This window comes from Bos indicus x Bos taurus, chromosome 7 (genome assembly GCF_003369695.1).
Source record: "Bos indicus x Bos taurus breed Angus x Brahman F1 hybrid chromosome 7, Bos_hybrid_MaternalHap_v2.0, whole genome shotgun sequence".
Classification (NCBI taxonomy): Eukaryota; Metazoa; Chordata; class Mammalia; order Artiodactyla; family Bovidae; genus Bos; species Bos indicus x Bos taurus.
Genome location: NC_040082.1, coordinates 102,281,948 through 102,288,247, shown reverse-complemented (window position 1 = coordinate 102,288,247; position 6,300 = coordinate 102,281,948). Strand labels below are relative to the sequence as shown.

The following is a 6,300-nucleotide window of genomic DNA, read 5'->3' as shown; positions in this document are numbered from 1 at the left end:
TTCTTATCCATTCATCTGCTGATGGGCATCTAGGTTGCTTTCATGTCCTGGCTATTATAAACAGTGCTGCGATGAACATTGGGGTACACGTGTCTCTTTCCCTTCTGGTTTCCTCAGTGTGTATGCCCAGCAGTGGGATTGCTGGATCATAAGGCAGTTCTATTTCCAGTTTTTTAAGGAATCTCCACACTGTTCTCCATAGTGGCTGTACTAGTTTGCATTCCCACCAACAGTGTAAACACATACAATTTATTATGTTGGTATATAAACAAGGTGGACTTCCCACATGGCTCAGCAGTAAAGAATCCAGCTCCCAATGCAGGAGATGTGGGTTCAATCCCTGGATGGGGAAGATCCCTGGAGAAGGAAATGGCAACTCACTCTAGGATTCTTGCCTGGGAAACCCTATGGACAGAGGAACCTGGGGGGCTATAGTCTGTCCATGAGGTCACAAAAGAGTTGGACATGATTGAGCGACTAAACAACAACAACATATAAACAAGGTATCAGGATGAGTCCTCTTATTTTTCTTCCTTCATAGTCCAAGCACCAGAACAATGAAAAAGAAACCAAAGAGGAAAGATCCAGTTTAAGGAGCTCAGCAGAATAAATGGGTTAACCCAAGCTTCTCAGACTTTTTTTCAGTTCCCTGGTAACTCAGATGGTAAAGAATCTGCCTGCAATGTGGGAGACCCAGGTTCAATCCCTAGGTCAGGAAGATTCCCTGGAGAAGGAACTGGCAACCCATTCCAGTATTCTTGCCTGGGGAATCTCATAGACAAAGGAGCCTGGCAGGCTACAGTCCACGGGGTTGCAAAGAGTCGGACATGACTGAATGACTAACACACACACAAGCTTCTCAGTGTGACCTAAAGCAGGTCTGACAACCAATGAAGTTCTCTCTCTGAACTTGAGTGAATGCCTCCATTCAGCATGGCCACATTCTCTGACCTGGCCCACTCCTTGGACATCTACATATCTCAATTTTCCCCATTCCTACCAGTCTGCTGTAGATGTGGGTGTATGTGTATGTGAGTGTGTGCATGTGTGTGTAAAGGGATGTGGAAGGAAGAGATGCATATATGTAGGGAATCTTCTAGCAAGCAGAAGATTGCTAGCAAACTCTCTAGCAAGCAGATAATTTAGCAGGAAGATATATAGCATAATGGTAAAAGATGTAGGCTTTGGAATCAAACTGCCTGGGTTGGATATTGACCCCAGTGACTTGAATTATGTAACCTCTTGGTGGTTCTATGCCCTTGTCTGTGAATAAGAGGTGAAAATGCCCACCTTACTTGTGTGTTGTGAGGGTTTAACATACCCAAGGCACTTAGAAAAGTGTCTACTATTTATTTGTTTAAAATTTTAATTAATTTTTCACTGGAGTATAATTGCTTTACAATGTTGTGTTAGTTTCTGCTGTGCAATGAAGCGAATCAGCTGTATGTATACGTATATCCCCCTCTCTCTGAAGTCTCTCTCGCACCTCCATCCCACCCCTCTATGTTGCCACAGAGCACCGGGCTCAGCTCCCTGTGGTATACAGCGGCTTCTGACTAGCTGTTTTACAACAGTAATGTATGGGTGCCAGTGCTCCTCTCACAGTTTGTCCCACCCGCCCCCTTCCCTCACCATGTCTACATGGCCATTCTATAAATGTACAGCTTTATTCCTGCCCTGCAAATAGGTTCATCAGTACCATTTTTCTAGATTCCATGTTTGTGTGTTAATATATGATATGGTGTCCGTTATTTGGGCTTCCTTGATTGCTCAGATGGTAAAGAATCCATCTGCCAATGCATTAGACCTGGGTTCCATCCCTTGGTCCATTATTCAGAAAGCACTCTATTTTACTTCACCAATACTTTTTGAATTCATCTGTTTCTCTCCAACATCACTTCCTAGTTGAGATGACCAACATCTGTGACCTGGACGGCAGCTGAAGACTTACTGATCTCCACTAGCTAGTTGCGAGACTCGGAAAAGCCCCTGCCACAACCCCAGTACACCTGCCTCTTCATTCTGCACAAGGATATTAGCTCTGGTCAGTTGGTTTGTTTTAGAAGCCAAGTGGTGTGTGTACTCTTATGTCTTTTTCATGATAAGGGTGGAGGAGAAAAGAAGGGAAAGAGGTGACCATAAACTGATACTATCAATAACCTCAGCTGACTCTTCTGGGAAGGGACCAGGTTCACACCACTGTGAGAAGCAATGGCTTAATAGCAATAAGTGATGGCTATTGTGCTATTAATGAGGCATGAGATGAAGATAAAAAGGATAATTATCATGTGTTAGTGCCATGAACAAGCAGAAATGGCAATTGTGGTTACTCTTGCAATGAAGAGTCATAAACAGGTTTTTGTGTTCAGAAATGGGTGAGGAAAGAGACAGGAGCTAATGAGTGAGAGAGAATTCCAGCAGGAATGTGAAAGGGTGCCTGGGTGGGAAATTGCTGCTGGAGAAGGGATTATAATGGAACTGTGAAGATGTTTTAAATAGGATGTTTAATGGTGTTACACAAAGAATGTTTTTTTCCATACTAGGGGGACCATTTTTAGATAAGACTTCCTCCCTCTCTGCCTCCTTCCATTCCTTCCTTTTTTTTTTCTTCTTTCTTTTCTCCTTGCCTCCTTCCCTCCCTCTATTCTTCCTTTCTTTTCTCTTTCTGCTACGTTTATTAACTGCCTACTATATTCCAGGTATAGTAAATATAATGGAGAAAAATTAGATATAATCCACGCTGTCATGGACCTTACATTTATTGGGTGGAGACAGTCATTAGCAAAACAATCACACTAATGAATACATAATCAGAAGCTGAAATAAGTATGGTGGAGGAGAGAAGCATGGGTATCTGAGACCAACTGATAACTAGGAAGACTTCCTTGAGGAAGAGACATGCTTACATGGGGATCTTCCAGGCAGAGATGTGGGATGGGGATGATCATGAGAAAGGGTGGCTTAGTACAGAATCAATGGAGACAAGAGGCCCTGGGACTGGAAGGGTGATGGGACAGTAGTCCAAGATGTGAATGAAGAGAGGCAAAAGTCAGTCCTGCAGATTTCTGTCCCAAAGTGACTCCTCCAAGTGGAATGGCATAGGATCTGCCCATCTCAGCCTCCAGCTGCTGCAGGACATAGTGTCAGAACTCAGAAAGGTAAGTATCTCCAAGACCACCCAAGTCAAACCCAGTGAAGACTTTCCTCAATTTACAATGTTGTGTTAGTTTCAAGTGTGCAGCAAAGTAATTCAGCTTTGCTGTATATATTCCTTTTCAGATTCTATTCCCTTATGTGTGTGCGAAGTCACTTCAGTCGTGTCAGACGCTTTGAGACCCTATGGATTGTAGCCTGCCAGGCTCCTCTGTCCATGGAATTCTTCAGGCAAGAATACTGGAGTGGGTTGCCATTTCCTACTCCACTATTCCCTTATAGGTTATGACAAAATATTGAGTATACTTCCCTGTGCTACACAGTAGGTCCTTGTTGGTTTTCTATTTTAAATACATAGAGTAGTGTGTATATGTCAATCCCAATTTCCCAATCTATACTCCCCCTTATCCACTGGTAACCTTAAGTTTGTCTTCTACACATGTAACCCTACTTCTGTTTTATAAATAAGTTCATTTGCACCCCCCCTTTTAAAAAAGAATCCCATAAGCAATATCATATGATATTTGTCTTATTCTGTCTGGCTTACTTCACTTAGTGTGATAATCTCTAGTTCCATCCATGTTGCTGCAAATGACATTATTTAACTCTGTTTTTATGACTGAGTAATATTCCATTGTATAAAAAGGCCACATCTTTATCCATTCATCTGTTGGACATTTAGATTGCTTCCATGGAAGTAATCTAAATGCTGTGATGAACATTGGGGTGCATGTATCTTTTTGAATTATGGTTTCCTCTGGATATATGCCCTGTAGCGGTATTGCTGGGTTATATGGTAGGTTTATTCCTAGTTTTTAAAGGAATCTCCATACTGTTCTCCATAGTGGCTGTACCAGTTTACATTTCCACCAATACTGTAGGAGGGTTTATTTTTTCTCCACACCTTCTCCAACATTTATTATTTGTAGACTTTTTGATCATGGCCTTTCTGACTGGTGTGAGGTGATATCCCATTATGGTTTTGATCTAATCTCTAATAATTAGAGATTTTGAGCATCCTCTCATGTGTCTTTTGTAGGCCAGGCCCTCTAGTGTTCTGCAGGGATTCAAGGCACCTGTTGACAATAGTTGAGCCCTCAAGTGTACTGGCAGTTTGCAGAATTGTTCATCAGTGTTAATGAGATTCTTGATGTAAGAAATCAACTTTATAACAGAGATCAGTCTGAGGAGACAATGAAGAATGTGCAGAAGAAAGGAGGGGGGCTCTCAAATGAATTATAAGAGAGGAAGTATCTGGACCACATCAGACAGAAATCTGATCTGCAACACTGGGTCCCTGGCCGCCTACTTAGTCTCATCTGCCACCATCCTAAAACTGTTTTTTCAGCTTTCCAATTGTACCATATGCATTCTCCCTTGTCTCAGAACCTTTCCCCAGGCTGTTCCCCTTTTCTGGAACGTTTGTCCCCACTCTCCTTTCTCTTACCTAGGTTACCACAAAATATTGAGTATGTTTCCCTATGCTATGCAGTAGGTTCTTACCTAACTGACTTATGTTCAAATGTCAGTGACAGAGCTTCCCTGGTGGCTCAGACGATAAAGAAGTCAGCTTCTTTAAGGCAACCTTTTATGACCTGCTTTGTCTCCACTGAGTAAGTTTTCTCCATCCATCCATTTACACCTTACTCATTCTTTATAAAACTTCTAATTACACAGGTCAAAATCCGTGTTGTCTGTTTAGGAGTACTCACTGTGTGCCAGATACTCTCTTAAGCACTTAATTTAAAAATTAAAACAAATTTTTTTTTTGTTGGTATTATGTCTTTACTTTTTATTGGAGTATAATTGTTTTATGATATATTAATTTCTGCTGTGTAATAAAGTGAATCAGCTATATGTATATATATCCCCTCTGTCTTGAACCTCCTCTCACTCTCTTAAGCACTTTATTTTATTTAGGTTTATTTACTTTTAACTGGTTGGAGAAGGCAATGGCACCCCACTCCATTACTCTTGCCTGGAAAATCCCATGGACGGAGGAGCCTGGTGGGCTGCGGTTCATGGGGTCCCTGGGAGTCAAATACGACTGAGGGACTTCACTTTCCCTTTTCAGGATAACTATTTTACATTTATATTGTGTTGGTGTCTGCCATATATCAATATTAATTAGCCATTGTTGTTCAATTGCTCAGTTGTGTCCAACTCTGTGTGACTCCATGAACTTCCGCATGCCTGACTTTTCTGTCCTTCACTATCTCCCTGAATTTGCTCAAACTCATTTCCGTCGAGTTGGTGATGACAACCAACAGTCTCATCCTCTGCCTGCCCTTCTCCTCTTGCCTTCAATCTTTTCCAGCATCAGGGTCTTTTCCAATGAATCAGCTCTTCGCATCAGGTGGCCAAAGCAATGAATCAGCCATAGGTATGTCTCTTCCCTAGTGAACCTCCCACTTACCCCCTTAAACATTTTAAGTGGATTATCCCATTTAATTCTAATAGCCCTGTGAGGTAAAAACTGGTATTAAGAACATTTTTTTAAAATTTTATTTTATTTTTAAACTTTACATAATTGTATTAGTTTTGCCAAATATCAAAATGAATCCGCCACAGGTATACATGTGTTCCCCATCCTGAACCCTCCTCCCTCCTCCCTCCCCATACCATCCCTCTGGGTCGTCCCAGTGCACTAGCCCCAAGCATCCAGTATCGTGCATCGAACCTGGACTGGCATCTCATTTCTTACATGACATTTTACATGTTTCAATGTCATTCTCCCAAATCTTCCCACCCTCTCCCTCTCCCACAGAGTCCATAAGACTGTTCTATACATCAGTGTCTCAAAAATATGGAACGCTTCACGAATTTGCGTGTCATCCTTGCGCAGGGGCCGTGCTAATCTTCTCTGTATCGTTCCAATTTTAGTATATGTGCTGCCGAAGCGAGCACTTAAGAACATTTTAAAAATGGAAATATAGTTGACATACATGTATTATTTTCAGGTGTACAACATAATGGTTCAACATTTATATCCATTGCAAAATGATCACTACAATAAGTCTAATTACCATTTGATTATGGCCATTTTACATTTTGGGGAAGCTGAGGTACAGAGAGATTAAATAAGTTGGTCAAGGTTTCTCAATGAGTGCTTGGCAGCACCAGAGTTTGAACTAATTTCTGACTTCA

General features: G+C 41.5%; 1 non-coding gene across 1 annotated transcript; it reads right to left on the bottom strand.

Moving 5' to 3' along the window:
* Positions 1 to 5,953: 5,953 nt before the first annotated feature.
* LOC113896769 lies at positions 5,954 to 6,060 on the bottom strand. The gene has a single exon (XR_003512127.1). It is a non-coding gene; the product is annotated as a U6 spliceosomal RNA (small nuclear RNA).
* Between the last annotated feature and the right edge of the window lie 240 nt (positions 6,061 to 6,300).